This window comes from Pinus tabuliformis, chromosome 1_1, assembly GCF_031772625.1.
Source record: "Pinus tabuliformis cultivar Carrire ecotype Pingquan chromosome 1_1, CPIR1, whole genome shotgun sequence".
NCBI lineage: Eukaryota > Viridiplantae > Streptophyta > Pinopsida > Pinales > Pinaceae > Pinus > Pinus tabuliformis.
This window is the reverse complement of record NC_142297.1, coordinates 874,228,707-874,250,136: the sequence shown is the minus strand read 5'-3', so window position 1 is coordinate 874,250,136 and position 21,430 is coordinate 874,228,707. Positions and strand designations below refer to the sequence as shown.

The window sequence follows — 21,430 nt, the reverse complement described above, 5'->3', positions numbered from 1 at the left end:
TATCGGCCTAAAAATATGGACAAACTTACACATCTTCTCATATACTACACTGTAAAATAATCCTCAAGTTCATTACATTCTGCAACTAAAAAATTTTGAAGAATTTTGATATCTGCCACTAAAAATTTTTGAAGAATTTTGATAAAATGTTCTACCATGAAATTTAAATGGTCAAATATGATTTTAGTGTTCATATCTAATTTTAGTGTGTTAATTTTAGAGAATTTGAAGGGATGGGAAAATCTTGCTATGGCACTGGTTCTATTGAAAAATGAATCGTGGTTCATTAATAGAATCACATATCTCTTCGGTGAAGGTTTAGTACGATCGTCATACCAGAGATATTAATGGAAAAAAGAGTGAGATTTCTTTAACGCAAATGCATAATTGGGTATGATGTAGCGGTATTAAAAGCTGGTAAAAACCAATGGAGGGATGCAATAAATGTTACGATGTGATGAGCATTGCATTTCCAGAAAACCATGAGCCAATGCCCTCTTATGGAAACTCAACTCAACTTATACACCGTCTCCTGTTTTCACAGATCAAGAACTTCGTATCCATGGAAACCCAATTTTGCTGCACACCCAAAAATTTTCCTGAGGAAACTACAATAAAATCTGCCAAAACCAGAAATTTGCATGGGTGATTGCTGGCCGGTTTGGATTTAGTGCATTTTTTGTTGTGCAGTGATGTCAGCCCATACCTTAATTTACACCAAATTAAAATTATTGTCGATTTTTCCAAATTAAAATTATTTTTTGATTATTTTAAATTTTAAATGCTAAATCTATTAATATGAACTTTTATGTTTTTTTCATATTTAGAAGTTAATATCCACCGCGAGGAATGAATTTGAAGGTGGGTGTTGTAACACCTCTCTTCCTCTCGGAACAATTAGTACTTTTATTAGTTATGATCGGTTCTTTTGGTTGACTATTAAAAATCAAATTTTGCTGTTAAATAAATAATGAAATTGAAAATATTTGAAAGTTGGGCACCGGCAGAAGAGATTATGGATAAGATGGCTTTCCATGATAAGGATTTTGAAAAGAATTTTGAGTAAACTTAATGGATAGAAGATAAAGCTCCATTAAAAATTTAGTTAAAGATAAACGTTAAATTGAAAATAGCATAGACCGTTATTAAAGATTAAAAAAATGAGCTTTTTGCGAAAAACCCCACAAAGCGAGACACCGCTTTAGGGAAAAATCCCACATGGAAAGAAGGCTTATGCCTTCTGCGAGCATCAATGAGGTTGTTGATCTCTTGGCTTAAAAATGAATCTCTGCAAGATCAATGAGGTTGTTTATCTCTTGGCTTAAAAATGAATCTCTGCATAGGGTGAATTGGAGGAGAGCAATAGGGTGAATTGGAGGAGAGCAATTTCTATGGTTGGGAGGAAAGCAGTGCTTGACTTTCAAGTGTCTTCTGAGTGCCTTTGTTCTGGTTAGGTTATGATTTCCATTGTTCTACACATTTAAGGTTAGTGTTGACCATTGACTTGTGGCTTATTATGACTACAATAGGACAAGAAATGATATGTACATAAATACGGGAGACTCCGATCTATTACTAATGGGATAGTAGCAAGAATATCTCGTAACGCTGAATTCTTATAACATAGGAATTAGTAGGATAATATACTTCTGGAAGATTCAGCAATAGTGTGATTTTATGAGTTAGAATGGTTATTTCAATTTCGAATGGAGTAATGTTGACTTTCTACCTATTTTTCTGTAACATGTTTTATTGAATCAGTATTGAAAGTAGGAAGTTGGTACTTCAGTGATTTAGAAATATTACGCATGTGCATTTATATTATAGAGATTTGGTTGGACACTAAAAATGAGCAGCACATGCATTAAGCTACTTAAGCCAAGAACCATAATTAACCCCTCGAGACAGTTATCTCTACAGCAATTAATTGAATCAAATACAAACGCATTCGCAGGAAATTATATTAGTACAACCAGTTTCAATCATAATGAAACTAATAGAGATATAGTTTTGTTACGTTTAAATAAGGAAATAAATAAACTCTCATACATAATACAAAGATTCAAATCCTAACTCTAGTGTAAGCACATAGTTGTAACTGTAAATTTTATGCAGAATTATATTAAATAAGGAAATTATATTAGTACAACCAGTTTCAATCATAATGAAACTAATATAGATATAGCTTTGTTACTTTTAAATAAGGAAATAAATAAACTCTCATACATAATACAAAGATTCAAATCCTAACTCTAGTGTAAGCACATAGTTGTAACTGTAAATTTTATGCAGAATTAGTCAAGCAATCGTGTGTAGATAGAAAAGAAAAACATCTCACAGAGAGGCTCACACAAGACCTCAAGTTTCTAATTAAAGGAGGCACCATTCTATTATCATCACGACTCAGGCACAAGAGTAATTTAAATCTTTGTTATAGGAACATTTAGCACTATCCAGCCGCAGTGTGCGAAGCATGATTGGCTGGATACTCCGAGAAAATAATGAGACAGATATATAAATTTACATTAATCAATATAACAGAACAAAATATGCAAGGGAATGATAAACTCGAAATTTCCTTTCAATCCAGAGAGTAAAGAGGGCAAAATAAACTTCGAGTATGCATCATAACCAAAGTGTTGAGAAACCTTATAGGACTAGTAGGTAAATCGGCTAGACAATGATAATCAAAAGAAGAAGCATGACAAGATCAGAAATAAGAGAAATTCCAGGTGTATACGATATATTAAAGTCGAATCAACACATAAGATTGATAACATTCATGTATTCGACAGTGCGAGAATCAATCATACATAGAAACCACATAAAAATTGTAGTAAATGATTCAGGGCACAAAACCCACATAAGTTACTATAACCTTCATTTGAGAATATAAGCATGCATACATTAAATAGAGCGATATTTCGAGTAAATAGCCGAGCTTAAACCCAATACTGGGTATGTTCTATACAAAAAGAACCAACATAATAATTACTCAAAATCCTGGAAATCATTAAATTGTAGGAATTTAGCTCAGACATATAATGTCTTTGGAGTAAACAAACTTAGGTTACCACTCTGTGGCTAACCATCATCATACAGTAAGGCCACGAATAACACTAAAGACATTCATAGTGTAGCTTCAAGCCATGATTTGACAGCAGGAAACACACAGAAACCACCGGAGAAAGAGCCAACCGACGTGGAAACAGACTAGAGCATATGATGCACTAAGAAAGGTTGGGAAAGCTTAAGATTTCCAACTGTAATCCTAGATCAGTGGAACTTCTGTGTACCTATAAGCAATGAACAACCATAGCCGCCAAGAAAAAGAAAAATGAGATCCATACCGTGAGTTTAGGAATGAAAAAATTCAAAAGAGGTGCTACTATAACTAAGGAAACATAACATACCTGTGGTTCGTTTGTGAACGTCCAAGAAGGGTACCTGAGACCAGTAATAGACATGCACAGAGATAAAGGAAATCACGGTTACCACAACCCTCACGGCCTAGATCCGCGAGACTGAATCTCTTGAAGGAAACGACAGACTGAAAACCTAAGGGAACTTGGAATGTTACCTTCGAGCGTCCTCGAGTTTATTCCGCTTCCTGGGTAAACATGGACAGAACCTACTACAAGAATCTCTATGAAACAGTAAGTCAGAGACTAAGGGAACAAGAAACCTAGGTCTCTGCAAGAAAGAAGAGGAAACACATTATAAACCACACCCTACTTGTAAATCAAGAAAATCAAACATGAATGGAAATGAAACAAAACAAAAACGAGTTATTGGGAAAAACAAATAAAAAAAGCTAACTAATACCTGCCATTCAGCGCCTTTCTCCAGCAACATATGCCATGGTTGAGTTCCTTTCTAAGAAAAATTTTCATATGCAGAATACTCAACTCCTGAGGAATCGTCAGATTCATGGTAAAGGGGAGTCGAGCTTGAATGCATATCCTGAGAATTTTGGTAGCAGAGGGAACCAGGACATGGGCACGGAGGAGGTCGGAACATGTTCACATGTTGAATAACGAGGCACGGAGAAGGGATTAATACTCTCGAAGAGAAGAGGAAGGAGGTTCGTCCCTCCATGCACAAACCAGAACCTGCAAAACCCTCACCTCAAAACGCGATGACAACAAACAAAAATGCAAAAGCGAAATGAGACGTAGGGTTTTAGGCATGCAGTTAGATTATCCGCTGCCAGAGTGAGGCGCTGAGAATACATAGTTTGGTGCAGCTCAGTTCTGGCGGCAAACCAAACGAGACCGAGGAGCTGAGAATACATAGTCTGGTGCAGCTCAGTTCTGGCGGCAAACCAAACGAGACCGCTTACGGGAGAATCAACAGCAGAGCAGGTTTCCTAGAGAGACTGCTCGGCGAAAGAGGTCTTCTCCAAGCTAACCGGAGTAGGGTAAAGTGCCCAGCAGCTAATCCACCGTCAGATCGCAGCAGAGGCCTCTTACCGTCGATCTGGGCGGGCGAACCAAGGGGAAAAGCTGTGACCGGACATCCTGAATTAATGACAGAACCCGTGTGGTGTGCCATGTGATGGCGCTAAGCGCAAAACCAACAGGCATGCATCCCGTAAACTCCGAGCATTGTGCCATAAACTCCACGAACTCTCCCGGAAGCTCGGCGCACAGATGTCAGACGATTGTATGTCCGCTAAATGTGGATGCCAGGACGCCAGGTGTCAACGTTAGGAACAAAAGGACGACAAAAGTCTCTTTCAAAGGAAGGCCTATCGGCCTAAATATAGTCTATTTCATGACATCATCCTAATGTCATTAATCCCATGGAATTATGATTTGGACTCTTTTTTGAGAATTTTTAATTTAAATATAAATTAAACTTATTTCTTAATGTTTAGTAATGTATTTATTTGGTTTTAGGGGAAGATGAGTGGGAGGTGTCACCACCCTTTAATTTAAATATAAATTAAACTTGTTTCTTAATGTTTAGTAATGTATTTATTTGGTTTTAGGGGAGGATGAGTGGGAGGTGTCATGACCTTATGCCTATGATGTTTTTCAATCACATATAGGTGGGTACAACACTATTGAATTTTTTCGTTTCACCATTATTTGAGTTTACGGATTATGTCTACTCAACATTTAATTAATTATCACTAAGTTTTATTATGCAACGGAAATCATTTTATTTATCTTTCATCAGTTAATCTTCATATGCAACAGAAATAAACATAATTCAACAGTGTACACACATATTATAAGGGAGGGGCAACTCCCGAATATAAGTCTACTCAATCAATTATAATTCAGTAATGTACAATTTTATAAAGCTTCACAAATTTGTCCAATTCGTGCAGCCTCTGAACGGCCTACACAATTGTTGTCCAAAACTCGTGCATCAATGGAACTGTCGTGACTCTGCCCGAATGTCAACACTGTCATGCAGCTCCTGCACATTGTTTCCCACTCGATCAACCCACCGAACTACCACCCGAACTCTCGTTCAGTTTACTGAATTGTCGTGTCGTAGTGACACAAACCACCCGCACTCGGCCTGTGGCTCTTTTGCTGGTGTCGTCGTGACACAGCGTGCCCACACGGTGTAACAGCCCTAGTGAAAATTCCATGTAATAAAGTAAATAAAGGCAAAATAAGACCACAGGTAAGGGACACGTATTCCAAGCTGAATGTTGGGCACGACATCCTGGTGTGGGCTTTCATTTGGTTTATTATGGTTAAGGAAATTGGCAAAGGAATTTAGGGCACATTTATTTATAAAAATAAAAGAAATTATGAGAAAAGTAAGGTGAAAAGTCACAAGTTGTATGTGAGGAGGAAAATGAAGAAAATAGATGCCTCATTAATAAAAAGGCTTATGAGGATTAGTTGGCAGGTTCTTGGCTCAGGCTTGGTCAGTGTAACCTTTTGTTAGTTCAAGTTTTGGAGCTCTCTCATTATTCTCTCTCTCTTACTCTTGGTCACTTAGAGTGTCCTTGGAGCACTCTAACTTTCGAGCAAAGAAGGAAAAGCAAGCAAAGGGAAAGGAAGGAAAGCAAGGATCAAGGGAGGAAAAGTAGGATCAAGCAGCTTTAGCAGGAATACTTGCAAGTAACATATTGCAAGTGTGATTTCCTAACTGGTTTGGACATGCATGACTTTGCATGTTGGTGTATGGTTCTCTTGTTGTTGGTGGCATGGTTTTATCGGGTTATGACAGTGGTTTTCAGCCTTGCCTTATCTTTTTTCAGATACCATGGTGTTGGGATGTCTATTTTTGTTTTTGAGCTTTGGTTTGTCGGATAGATTTCAGAATCCGAGGCGAAGGTGGTCTCAAGTTTCATTCCCAAAGGCCTAGGAATCCTTTGACTAGTTTTGGCGGGATACATGGTAAAGCCTAAGGGAGGAGTCTCAGTTTAGGGCCTAGTGATCCAAGTTTGGATTGTGGTAAACCCTGAGATACTGGTCTCGATTTAGGGCCTAGTGATCCAGGATTGGATTGCAGTAAAGCATGAGAGACAAGGAGATGGAAAATTCCTTAAGGATAGTGATGGATTCCGAATGGCATTCCAAGTTTGGTTCGGTTGTGATCGGAGCACCGAGTTTGGTGTGATCACGGTTTGGTGAGGGTCGAGGTGGTTTAACCTCTAGATTCCCTTGGTTGTTCTTGGATTGGTTTTTCTATGAGATCCCACATTCATGCTTGGAATATGGCACAGGGGTGAATGGCTAAAAATAGATTTGGCTTAGCCATTCTACAGTTGGGTGGAACGTGGAAGTCCCATCCTGGGTTGGATTTTGCATCATCAATAAGAGGTTATTTCTCCTTGTATTTATATGAGCATTATACTGGATTCTATGAGGTTTATATGGTGGTGAGTTCATTAGTATTTATGTCCCTATTATGTTGGTTATGTATATGTTTTATGAAAGCAGCTATGTATGGCTCTCATCATGTTTCTCCTTGTATGTGAATGAACAACGTATCTATGGTCTAATGGATAGGATGGCAGTTAATGTGTTGAGTCATTAATGTTTCATGGTGAATCTCATATGAGTATGAGACCTATGCTCAGATCTATTATTTACACCTATAGCTTACATATTCGTGATATGTTTGACGAAATGTTTGTCATGGCTAGTAGGGGTCCAGTCAAGGTCCAGTCCAGTTGATTGATGTGGTTCATTGATTCAATTTCCTTAAGGTCACCAAGGAGGTTGAATCCCTTATAGTGGCCTCTCTCATCGCATGTTTACCCCGACTAGCCAGTTGCTTGGGTAGACCTGGAGGAGGGGGTGTTACAGAGTGGTATGAGAGCATGGTTCACCGCTCAGACTACATGGGCTATGTGTTGGTCACGCATGCATGTCAGTTGCATGTGTGTCTCTCACACTTTCATTACATGTATTTGTTACATTTGCATGATGTGGATCATGGTTGTGGTGATGTTGCCATGTGAAAGTTGAAGGTGTTGTCGTGGAGTATGTCTTCATGTGTGAGGGTTGATTATGCATTGGTTATGCATGTCAATGTTCACATGTTTTCAAGTGCAAGTGATGTGGTTGTTATTTTCATGTGTGAGGTCATGGTTTATGTAGTTGATATGGTCATGCGTTGATGACTAGACTCTAGCTAGAATGATGTGCATATGGTTTTGTACTCATGTGTTATATGTCTATATGCAGTTGTTATGCATGCATGGTTTTGGTTAGAGTTATGCATGAAATGTAGGTCAAACATGCCTTGTGAAGTCATGGTATGCAATTTAGGTTATCATGATGTTATTGGTATGTTAGGATGCTAATGTGTTGGCTGAGATAGAGCAGGAGATGCAGATCCTCAAAGTGAAGTTGCAGCATTGGACCTCGAGGCAAGAGCAAATCGTCATACACGTTTGCATGTTCAGCATGCAGGTAAGTAAGTTAAGGATTTTTATATGCATTAGGTTTATGTACATGTCTTTTGATGTTATGGTTACATTCATGACGGGTGTTAGTTGTTTAGTGTAGTTATATGCACATGTGTCGAATAATCAAGAATGATAGTAACCTGTAGTTGTATGCATTGCTATTGTTTTGTTATATTAGATAACTTGATGATTATGTTATATGCTATCGATGAAGTATCTTATAGGTTAACATGTTATTGTTAAATGATAGTTAGCTTGATGATTAGGGTTATAACATTTTTATCTTGATGTTATATGTATCACACTAAGTTGGATTGGCCTATGCTGATGGTTAGGGTTACGACATTCAGGTATGAGTCGACTTATTATGTTGCATTATGTTGTACTAATCTAGACCGATCGTACATGTGTGATTGCTATGCATAAATGATAATTGTTTAAGAGTTAGGATGTGAACATGTTAGTTACTAGTTGTTATGGATAGCATGATCTTATTTATGTTTAAGTTGATATGTTGTGAAGTTATATCATAATAATCTGAATTGATTGTGCATACAAGATAGCCTCCCCTGAGATACAGTAAGGTATGAGCTCGCTTATGTTGTATATTTGGTGCTTGACGATTTGATTATGTCGTCTAGTTGATTTATTTAACATGGTATGTTTGCAAGTTGGTTGAACGTTTGATGAATTGCATAATATGAGTATGTGTTCAAATGGTCTTGTTTTAAGATGAGTGTACTAACATATGTGTTGAGACAGTTGATATGTACTTGAATGTAGTTGATAATTGTAGCATTATGTCTAATGACTATGAGTTGACTATGGATTATGTAATGATTGTTTGTAAAGGTTGATTTCAAATTGATAGATATGTTTGTCTTGATATTTGGAACATGTGGTTGACATGTGTGAGCAGTTGTAGGAAACATGCTTGATATTAGCATGACAAGGTAATAGTTGATGTGTTTATATAACAAACAATTGGGTGATGTGACAATACATAGTAAGCCTCGATTGCAGCAAGGTAAAAGGTAAAGGAAATGAATTGGGAAAGGATTCCTTTTGGCTATGTTTGGAAACCCTAGTTCCAAACGAATGAGTACTTTTCACACAAGATGTCTTCTTAACCTTGATTTGTCTGAAATTATGTGGATATGTGCTATATTCATGGACATGCAATTGACATGTATATTAGCTAGTCTCTAGTTAAAAGTGGATGTATCAAGGGAATTAGCTAGTCCCTTGAGAGATGACATGGACGTGTTCAGCTACAAGACAACGTGTTTGGCACAACAAGATAAGGCATTTGGTTTATTGTTATATTTATTTATGAACTGACAGTTATGTGTTTATGGTGGTACAATGTAGGGGATTGCATGGCAAAGAAATTTCCATGAAATCTTGAAGAAGGCTCAGGTTGAGCTCTCCTTGGGAACCATGGGGATTGAATCATGGTGTCTATTGTTAGTCTGGTGCTTTTGGTCTTTTGTGATTGTGGCGCTTGATTTGCGATTTTGCTTGTGTCTGGTGCATAGCTATGCCACTTTGTCACGGTGTCGTACCGTTATTACTTTTCATGGTTTTCTTCTTCTTTGTTTCTTGCCTTGCCTTTTATGATTTGAGTCTTGGGAATTGGTATGGGAAAGAGGAAGAGTTAATGGAGCTCGAGGAAAGTTGTGTGGTACCCAGCAAGTAATGTAAGACTCAGATGAAGCTTTGTGCATGAATAAGTGTAGCAGAAGGTAAGACTATGACAGTCAGTTGGACTGGTTGGTCCATAATAGTAAATAGACGGTGGCAGTATAGACATGTGAAAGGTAACTAGAAAAGGTAAAGTAAATGGATATGAGGTGGCATATGCCTTGGCTATGTTGGGAATGATTGTTCTCAATGTTGTGCATGAATAAAGTAAGTTCTCTTAACCTAGACCTTATGTTATCTAGTAATTATGTTATGATTATGCTAATGTTTATATATGTATACACGTATGTATATATGTCGTTGTCTGACAAAATGAGTATTGTTTTATGCTAATGATTATATATGTATGTATATATGTCACTGTCTGACAAGGTCATCAAGAATCATCCTTGTGGAGGAACGATTGCTTACGCAGGCGAATGGCATGAAGAGGTTCTTGGTCTTACCAGGAATCAATTGCGAAGAGTAGCCATGACAAATATATAAGGTCAGTATCATATGATTATGAGTTGATTTTATGTGATTATATTATGTCTATGTTATGGACAGGTCATACAGAGGTATACAACAACAAAATGAAAGCAGTGTGGTCTGCAACATGTTGGAACAAGCATGGATAAGACACTGGAAGGAAGGTTGCTTGGTAAAGACAATGTGGTTTTGGATTTGTGGTACTATTGTTGTGCACATGTTGCATATGTGATGTTATGTGCATGTATTTTTATGTGGATATTGCATATGCGGTGGTGTGTACAGATGATGCTATGTACATGTGGTGTTACATGCATGTTGTACATGTGGCGCTATGTACATATGGTGTTGTGTGCATGTAGTGTTGTGCACATGTTGTACAAGTGGCATTGTGTGAAAGTAGTGTTGTGTACATGTTCTGCATGTGGCGTTGCGTACATGTAGTGTCGTGCATGTGGTACTATGTACATGTGGTACTTATATACATTGTATAGGTGGTGTAGTGTACATGTGGCGTTCTGTAGGTGGTGCCATGTACATGTGATGTTGTGCACACGTTGTGTAGGTGGTTGCAGTGTACAGGTGGCACTGTGTACATGTGGTACATATGGTACTGGTGTAGATGCATGTATTGCATGGTGTTATATGACATGTGTAGTCGTATGTCTGTGATACACACTATGTGTATATGCACATGGTTGAGGAGAAGGCATTGGGTGTTTATCGGGTGTGGCAACTGATCCGGTGTGCATACAGAATAAGAACAAAGGTAGAAGCTAAGGATTGATGAAAGAATAAGTATGAGTATTTTATTTCAGTGTTATTATGCATGTGATTTATGATTATGGTCTATGATGATTACATGTGATCTGTGATTTTAGTTTAGGGTGGTTACATGTGACTTATGATTTTTATCTATGATGGTTGTGTTTGAGCTAACTTGATGTGATATTTTTGTACTTGTTGACTTGGTCAAAGATGCTAGTTTGAGTTATTATGACAGGAGTAAACAGGATTGCAAGTGTAACTTATTGACAAGCTACCAATGAGGTATGATTTGAAGTTATTTCAATTTATTTTTAAGCTAATGGAAGTTGTGTGCTTGGAACAGGAATGCATGAACATGCCCAGTTGGGTGGTTGAAATCGACTGCAAGAATTAGCACCAACAGTGAAAGGAATTGGAACATTCAGCGGTATGCTAGTAAAGCACTTTAGGAGTAGGGCCATTGTGGGACATTGGTACCTAATAGTGTCCATTGATTTCCATGAGCATGCTATGACCAATGTGATGGTTTTGAGGCAGGGGTATGCCTTGGTTTTGTATCTTCCGATGTGAGAAAGCCTTGTCAAGGGATGGATCACCTGAGTTAGGGGATTTCAGGGAACTTGGAAGGTGAGTAACTACATGGAAGGGGGTGACCAGATTTCCCGAGGGACTGTGTAGCAGAGAAGGGAAGGTCGTGAATATATTTGTTTTGGTCATTAGCATTTCCAGATGGAATCATATGCACATTGGGAGTGCACCCTAGAACAATGAGTCGGTAATTATTCACTGAGAACACAAGTGGCGCAGGATTGTAGCACTGGACATTGGATGCAGCTTTGACTGTGGTAGTGGATTCTAGACTTCCTGGGAAGGAGGTGAATCCTAGTACTACTTTTGAGAGTGGAGGTATGAACCTCTAGATTCCCTTGTTGCGGATGCAAGCATCATATACTTTTATTTGTTGGTCGAGCAAATGTATATATGTGTGCATTATTATAAATATTATATCGAGTTGGATTTATAAAGGTTCATAGACAGTATGATTATTTGTTGGGTGAAGCAAATGTGGTTGTTATTGTAAATACCGTAATGAGTTGTGTTATAAAGCTCTAGTAAACAATATGTTTGCCATGTTTTAGCATATGGTCATTGTAAATATTGCAATGAGCTATGTTATAAAGCTCCATGGGCAGTATGTTTGTTTTTCAGCGGTTTTGCTGAGGTCTTGGTGTGGTTTAACACCAAGGACGGTGTTCCCCAAGGGGGAGGATACTATAACAGCCCTGGTGAAAATTCCATATAATAAAGTAAATAAAGGCAAAATAAGACCACGGGTAAGGGACACGTATTCCAAGATGAATGTTGGGTAGGACATCCTGGCATGGGTGTTCATTCGGTTTATTATGGCTAAGGAAATTGGAAAAGGGAAAGACAAAAGGAATTAAAAGCAAAAAAGGCATTTTTGGCACATTTATTTATGAAAATAAAGGAAATTAGGATAAAAATAAGGTGAAAGGTCATAAGTCGCATTGCGAGGAGGAAAATAATGGAAAATGAAGAAAATAGAGGCCTCATTAATAAAAAGGATTATGAGGATCAGTTGGCAGGTTCTTGGCTCGGGCTTGGTTAGTGTAAGCTTTTGTCAATTCAAGTTTTGGAGCTCTCTCATTATTCCCTCTCTTTCTCACTCTTGGTCTTTTAGAGTTTCCTTGGAGCACTCTAGCTTTCAAGCAAGGAAGGAAAATCAAACAAAGGGAAAGAAAGGAAAGCAAGGATCAAGGGAGGAAAAGCAAGATCAAGCAGCTTTACAAGAAATACTTGCGGGTAACATATTGCATGTGTGATTTCTTAATTGGTTTGGACATGCATGGCTTTGCATGTTGGTGTATGGTTCTCTTGTTATCGGTGGCATGGTTTTTTCGGGTTATGATAGTGGTTTTCAACCTGGCCTTGCCTTTTTCTGGAAGCCATGGTGTTGGGATGTTTATTTTGGTTTTTGAACTTTGGTTTGCTAGATGGATTTCAGAATCCGTGGTGGAGTTGGTCTCAAGTTTCATTCCCAAAGGCCTAGGAATCACTTGACCGGTTTTGGTGGGATACATGATAAAGCCCGAGGGAAGAGTCTCGGTTTCGGGCCTAGTGATTCGGGTTTGGATTGCGGTAAATCCTGAGAGACTGGTCTTAGTTTAGGGCCTAGTGATCCGGTATTGGATTGTGGTAAAGCTTGAGAGACAAGGAGATGAAAAATTCCTCAAGGATAGTGATGGATTCTGGATGGCATTCCAAGTTTGGTTCGGTTGTGATCGAAGCACCAGATTTGGTGTGATCACGATTTCGTGAGGATGGAGGTGGTTTAACCTTTGGAATCCCTTGGTTGTTCAATGAGATCCCACATTCATGCTTGGAATATGGCACAGGGATGAATAGATGAAGAGAGATTTAGCTCAGCCATTCTACGGTCGGGTGGAACATGGAAGTCCCATCCCGGGTTGGATTTTGCATCATCAATAAGAGGTTATTTCCTTGCATTTCTATTATCATTATACTGGATTATACGAGGTTTATATGGTGATGAGTTAATTGGTATTTTTGTCCCTATTATGTTGGTTATGTATAAGTTTTATGACAACAACTATGTATGGCTCTCATCATGTTTCTCCTTATATATGAATGAACAATGTATCTATGGTATAATGGAGGGAATGGAAGTTAATGTGTTGAGGCATCAATGCTTCATGGTAAATCTCATATAAGTATGAGACCCTTGCGCTTAGATATGTTTTTTTTTCTAAGTAATACTAAACTATTATATTACAGCAAGAGCAGAGTTACATTGTGAAAATTACAACAGGGCTGCGGCCCTGTAAAATTTGTCCGCGGACAGACAGTAGACACTTGACACATAGGACACATTGACACATGGACACATGGATAAAGACTTAGAGCCACATTCATGCAGCTGACACATGGACATATACACTTGCAGAACAGCGACATGGAACAGAGATAACATAAAACCGACACCATTACATAGAGACAGAGTGACAGACTCATATATAACCGCATAGGAAGCTGACTGAGAAAAATTCTTGCTGTAGAACCTGGAGTGCGAGCTGGGCATGTCAATCTTCGTCAGTGGTCTGCGGCTCATCTTCTGCCTTGCAGCGTGGAGGCTGAAGGATAGCTTTGCCAAGGTTGCGCGCTCCACGGTCGCTTGGGCCAGTGCCTGAGTCACCAACAGGCTCTCTCAGGCTTGCTCCCGGGTCATGTAAGGGCCTCATCATCTCAACAGCAGGGAATTCCATATCCACCATGGGAACAATCCCAGGAACACGCGGAGGGTTGGCCCGAGGGATGTCATCCTCATCTTCCCCGGGATTGCTACAATGCTCAACAGAGACAGTCACAAAGAAAGTGGAATTAGCTAAGGTGCAGGGGAGGCGGTAACGCACCATTGGGTGTTCCGTGTGCCCACAATCCATGCGCACAGGCTGTTCCCCCATTCTGCCTCTGCCCGGGGGCCTTCCCCTCGGCCTTCTGCGTTCAGAGGATTCCTCAATTGAGGAGGAAGTCGAGGGGGCTCTGCCACTATACCCACCCCTGCCGCCGCTGCCTCTTCCCCTATTACGCTGCATGCTGGTCTTATGAGCAGAGCGCTTAATTCCACTGTGAAACAGCGGAATCGGCCTAGAAATGCTGCCAGACCAAGTTTGAGTTTCCCAATTGCCGAGAGCAGTGGCAGCAGAGCCTTGACCCTCTTTCTTAATGTTTGATTGAGGGCTGAGACTCTGAGCCTCCACACTTTCTAACAAAGCCAGAACAGGACTGAACAATAGACGCGGATACGAGCTGAAGCTCCGAGTGCCCTCACCTGCTAACGAAACCAGAGCAGGAGCTAACGAAAGGCGCATACAGAGAGGCGTTACCAAATTCTCAGAGGCGCAATTGGCTTGCTTGTGAGCTTGCCAATTGCCCCACTCCTCCGCAGCATCACACTCACATTCACAATCAACTTTCAGAACCTACGTCACCTCCGGCGAGAACGAACCAGTTGCAGCGAGAAATGGCGTAAGAATGGCCTGGAGAAGGTTGTTATGAAGCGCCATGATGCGCTTCTCAAGAATCGCCTTGATGGTCGACAGGACTTCTCTGTCAACCGTCTTAATTCCCTCCTTAAATGCTGAAGGGTAGTAGAGTGTATGCGTGTCCTTCTGTCATGCTTGGCTCGTCCGGGCGGACACATGCCCTTTGGATGAGCCTTGTGTGTCACGTGGCTAGCGATCACCCGCATCCGGGGTTGCGCTTAGATATGTTATTTACACTTGTAGTTAACATATTCTTGATATGTTTGATGAAATGTCTGTCATGGCTAGTAGGGGTCTAGTCAAGGTCTTGTTGTGCTATACAACAACGCCCCCCCCCCCCCCGCCCATTTGAAATTTTTAATCTTAGTCTAAAGATGCTAAATAAGAAATAGGTCCCCTTTAGGATATAAAAAGCAATAAAACTTTTTGAATAAAATAGATTTTCCATACTTTTCATAAAAAAGTTTCTTTACGACTGTTTGGAACCGCTCATTGCAAATCGCAATTGTTTAAGACCAATGAACATGCATTTGAAAAGTTGTGATGTGATCAAAGTCATCGCAAATCCCTCTTGCAAAGTTTTAATTGAAATGATCCATTTATAAACATACGATGTGATATAACTATCGCATTTTTCATATCGTTAATCCCAAGGAATAACTTATGGAATTTCGTTGAAAACTTGCGATGCAATAAGTCTATCACAATCGCATATCGCCGATCCATAGGAAAACACTGAAACCACTCCGTTGAAACTTTGCGATGCGATATAACTATCGCGATCGCATATCGCATATCGCGCTCCCAATAAAAGCAAGTAATATATACTATGAAGACACACGATATAGGGATAAATCAATTATAAAGGAAAAACATGATTTGCCAAGTTTGAAAAGGAACCCGCCAACTCTACGTGCCAGCTCATCACTCATTGCAATCACAGCAATACAAAGAATTCTTTTGAACATAACGCTTGTAACTCCCGATTTGCGATATGCGATGGTTCCACAAATATTAAAATAATACAATCGCTAATTGCAAAATCGCAGAGTTACTGCACCTGTTCTAAAAGGACCGTTGGAAAACTTGCGATGCGACATATATTAATTCAGCATTAAAGTTTCACGTTATGAAGTTATGGTAAAGCATTAAGAGGTAGTTATGGTTACAACCATTTAAGGATTTCATCCTTTGTGACTATGTACAATGTGAGATCTTTTGCATCTAATGCGCATAACTGCTTTTAGTCTGTAATTAGTTGTATTACCTGCTCTCAAAGTTTTTCGCCTATCACGCTCCTCTTTCTCATTTTGCAGTGTAAATCCAGAATCACGCAGTTAGTCAAGATGTCTAAGAAATCTTGAAAGACAAAGGCTCCCCTTACAGTGGAAGAAGGACAAGGAAAATTGGTGTTAATCTCAGATACTACCTGTCAAGGCCTTGGTAAGATCTCATGGGAAGGCATATATTCTTTGCTTGAAAGTGAAAATCCGAAGGAGATAGAAGAAGAAGCAACAGCTGATGGAACCGATGAAACAGAAAACACGCTCAGTGATTTTGCCAGCTCTTTCCTCCATCGAATAATAGCTCGTGCAAAATTTTTACCATATAATGATCTAGTGAGATGGGTAATCGAGAGCATTAACATAACAGACAGAGCTTTCTTCACAACTGATGGAAGGATGTTCGGATCATTCAAACCTGAAGATGTCAAGAGAATGTATCACTTGCCAAATCCCTAGCGACACTACAACAAATCATTCCTGCAAGCTTTCGCCAAGGAGAATCAGGTAGAATCAGACCCTATCAAGCAATGGAGACACTTTCCTAACAAGAACAAACATGAATCTTCTGGTATGTACTTTGTGGACTCCTTAGCATCTCCATATTGTTATGTACTCTGTAGACTCTTTGGAAGCCTCGATTCTGCTAGATTTTCTATTAAAATGGTTCCATTGATAGAAGCAGCAATAAACTCCTTTGTCATGGATTAGGCAACTATCCTATCGGATAAAATGGCTAGTCAAATACTGGATTATAAAAAGAACAGATTTGTCACTACCCGAGTTGTGCCCCCATTCTATATGAGTGCTTACATAATGGACACAATTTGTTTTAATTCCGACTTTCCCATCCTAGGTTGGAGATGGATTGTTCATGATCCAACCTCCATTCATATTTACCATAAATACTTATGGAAGTCTGAATACAAGAATCATTTATATAGGATTTTCCATGGTTTCATTTTACCCATCCATTAAGCTATCTTTAATAAACTTGCTCCTTGACTGTCTAACGAGGCTAGCATTGATTTAACCTCAATCGGAAGTTGGTTCGGGGAAGAGAGGTTCACCTATATTAGGGTTTTCGGTAGTATTACAGATCCCCGTGTCCTTTCGCTTTACATTCACGATAAGCTATTAGCCAGGGAAGTAGCCTACCAGATAGTGGAAAAAAGGGATGTCTAGAAACCTTAAAGACTCCAAGAAATAGTTGTGGCCTCCCTTTCCTCTTCGTTGTGGAACCTACTCATTGAATGATTTTAAGCATGCCGAGAAAGAAGCAGAGAAAACAAAGGATATGAGTCTAATGGTTATCCCTAAAAGACAATATGATCCAAATAAGGTTGCTTTCAATTTCACCACTCAAGTGAAAGTTAGAAGATTCATACATGAGGAAGATGAGTTTGATGACTTATTTGCTTTAGCAGAGTTATTCTCAACAGTAAGTCATCTGGGAAAATTCAAATTGGGAGCTAGGAAAATGGACAAATTCATGGAATACAGGACACAAAGGTTATTGATAGTACCTCTGGATTTATTAAATACTACACCAATCATTCAGCACGCAGAGCATAGCGGAGAGCAGGTTATAGAAAAGATTTCTGGAGAAGGTGAAACAAGTGATAGGGCCAGTGGACCACTAAGCATTGATGTTCACATTGATCCCATATTGATTAAAGAATGGGAGCAATTTGATCAACAGATCAAAAGTCAGAATGATCCTCAAAACATTATCACATCAGTGTCTCCGAGAACACAACGGCCCATTATTCCTGATATTGTGATTGAAGGGACACCCAGCAAAGACACAGCTCAAAAAGAGATAGAAATAATCCCCGAAAATCCTTTAGGAGAGATTACATTGAATATTGAGGAAATTGCACCCTTGGATGTGTTTTACAGCCCAAAACACAGGGTTTTAGTCAAGAGGTAAAGGAAAAGGAGGAAAATAGACCAGACATCATCCACAACTCCTCAATCTGAATTTATGAATGTTATATGGAAGGATTCAGAGGTCAATCCTTCTAAGGATTTGACTAAGTTATCTCAATTTGTAGGGGCATAAACAGCTGCTATAATTGATAAGGCAACTGAAGTTAGCCAATTGATCAAAGAAAAGGATCAAAAGATTAATCAACTTGAAGAATAGTCAATGGTAGAGCAACATAAGATTAATCGGCTTAAGGAATAGTTAACAGTAGAGAAACAAAAGAATGAGCAGCTTGAAGAACAATTAAACTTGGAAAAATAGAAAATTGACCAACAGGCCATTCAAAGACAACAACCGCTGTCTCAAGAGCTCGAGCAACTTAAATTGACACATCAGCAAGAGATTAAAACTAAAGAAGAGCAAATCACACAGTTATAACTCTCTATAGAACAGTTCAAAAATTATCCCAAGGTTGAGGAGTTTAAGAAGGAAGCCGTAGAAGCAAATAAGGCTTTATCTCAACAGCTAAATCTACTCTGCCAGAAAATATCTCTTATTGATCCATTATGCATCACAACGACATCACTGATTGACCAAGCAGTTAATACCAGGTTAGAATTTGAAGATGCGGTTGATAAAGTCACAAATTACCTCTCCTAGCAAAACATAGAAGAAGGAAGAGTTGCTAAATTACCTAAAATTCAAGAGTCTCATAAAGAGAGATTGTTTTTAGAATGGGAAACATAGTTGATAAAAGCAGAAAGAGCTACCTCCAGGGCCAGAGCTATAATGAATAATGTTATTGAGCTGGTGAATGATAACTTATATGGTGTCAATTTAATTTCTGATTGTTCCCCAGGAAATCTTCCAAAGGAGAAAGTTTTAGAGAATCAATGGAAGCAAGATTTGGACACCAAGGAGGAACAACTCAACGGAGTACAAAGCCTTAATTGGGACACGTTTTGGTCCTTTTTGGTCAAGCTACACAGCCAACAGATGACTATCAAGTGCCTTGTTGATGTCGTTGATCGCATGATGCCCGAGCTTTCAGATGCCACATACACAGGACAGTTACACTCCAGGATGAGTCATCCTCCAGAAATCCAAAACATGCTCTCAATTTGTCGGTTGAGGATACAAGAGAAGAAATAGATGCGATGAATCTCTTCAAAGGCTATCACAATTCTATTTTTGAAATTCAAATCCCATATTTTGTTGAAGGCAGTTCCAACAATTCTTAGCAATTTTTGTGGACAATTTGTTTTTAATTTTATTATAAAAACCCTTTCATGTTATTTTAGAAGGGGTCCTCAATTTGTATAAAACTAGACTTGAGAAGTTTGCACTTCTGCACTTCTTAATTTATTTTTTATAAGTCGTGGATCAAGGTTTCAGACTTTTTGTAAAAGAGCTTCATAAAGACTTGCATTTTTGTATCTTCGTGGAGTTTTCAGAATAAGAAGATTGAACCAAATTGTTACTTGCATAACGAGACCCAAATACATATGGTACTTCTATCATTGTTCTTTGTGTCTTGTTTTATGTAATTAGCATTCCATTGATTTGTTATTGTTGATATATTCTCATGTTTCAAGCAACTCTGTATTATTTCACTTTTGAATGATCTAGAATTGTTATATTATATACATATGTCAACAATAAATATTAGTATGTCATGCGACATGTTTTCACATTACTTTGTTTAATTTCTTATTCAAAGAAATCATCATTTAAATACACCTTTCTGTAGATAAGTGAATAATCTATATTACCATCTGTCTGCTAGGAATCATCAAAAATGGCATTATTATGAGATCACCCGGGTCATATAGATATATCTGTATATTTTAGAGCTTATAGATTAAACCACCTATCATCTTTTTATACATTTAAAACACCCATTCATCAAATCATACTTTATTGGGAAACTGGTCCCATAATATCGAGTCAGAGCCACCATACCAAACGGAGAAGGAGCTGCACTAAGGTCCGGATCGGGTGGTTATCCCTCAATGTTAGTGCTACGATTTTAGAGGCATCAACATTTTTGGCACTAGAAGGAGGGCCTAACTATGAATGGCGAGTAAATCTAAATCTACAGGCCATTTTAAGAGTAAAACTCCCTCACCATCTCCTCCAGCTTCTCCTTTGCATTCTAAATCTCCTATTCCTAAGTGAGAAGTTGAAAAGAAAAATACAACACCCACTGCTGAAACCCTAAAAACGCTAGACAATTCTTCTCTTGAACCCCTTGAAGTACAATCTTTGATTCATAAACTCCAGGGGATTTCAATATCCCAAGAAGAGTCTGAGTTATCCCAAGGTAGTGTTACTTCACAATATATCCCATCGCAGCCGCTTACTAGGTCAAAGAGTGAAAAGCTTGGTATCCCACTAGTTGAATTCCCTCTACCAAGTCGAAAAAGGGCTAGAAAGACACCATCAGAATCTAACAGTGAGACTTTTTCCTCATCATCGTCCATTCCATCCATACCATTACAAGGTCATACATCCGTTTCCCAACTTCAGCTCATAGTCCAAACAAGTACAGGAGCGTCAACATCCTCTACCCAATTGCTTTCAACTGCTTCGTCACCCTCTTCTACTATTAGCTCAACAATGGCACATAATCAACCTCAACCAAGGCCATGGACCAACCCAAGAGCTGTCAGAATGCCTGCACCTTTGACCCAATTGCCAACACATCCTGAAAAATGGCTACCTAAATTTAATCCTGACAATGGCATGTTAGCGGAAGAACATATAACATTTCATGTTATCAATCAACTTGAATGGAGTAACGAAAGAAGATGTTGTAGTTAAACTATTTCCATACACTCTACAAGGAGCAGCAGGATTGTGGTACTTTTCGTTACCACCAGTGTCTATCAATAGCTGGGATGCTTTCCAAGAGCAATTTCTAACTAAGTTTGGAGATGATAGGTCTACAACAACTTTGATTAATGATCTCTCCAACCTTAAAGCCGATTCCAAAGAGCCCATTAAAGAGTTCAACTCACGCTTCAATAAGCTATTGAATAAAATACCTGCGACATCCAAGCATAGTGAGGAGGTCCGAAATGAATGGTACATTTCTGCTCTGCCTTCAAACATAGCCATCTTCGTTGATAGGGCTGCTAAACCAACATTAGTAGAAAATATGAAGGAAGCAATAGCTGTTGAAAAACATATCCTCGCTTTGGAAAAGAAAAACGCTCTAGAAGAAAGGAAATCCAAGAAAGTTACCTTTAGAGATGATTCAAAGAAGAAAGCAACCAAGGATCCATATGACATGGAAGGC

At 38.9% G+C, this 21,430-nt stretch overlaps 1 long non-coding RNA gene across 1 annotated transcript; it reads right to left on the bottom strand.

The window, feature by feature from the left end:
• Positions 1–2,841: 2,841 nt before the first annotated feature.
• LOC149217103 (uncharacterized) lies at positions 2,842–4,486 on the bottom strand. The gene is made up of 4 exons (XR_016250630.1): positions 3,826–4,486; positions 3,581–3,693; positions 3,414–3,447; positions 2,842–3,296 (listed from the first exon to the last, which is right to left on the bottom strand). It is a non-coding gene; the product is annotated as an uncharacterized LOC149217103 (long non-coding RNA).
• Positions 4,487–21,430: the final 16,944 nt, after the last annotated feature.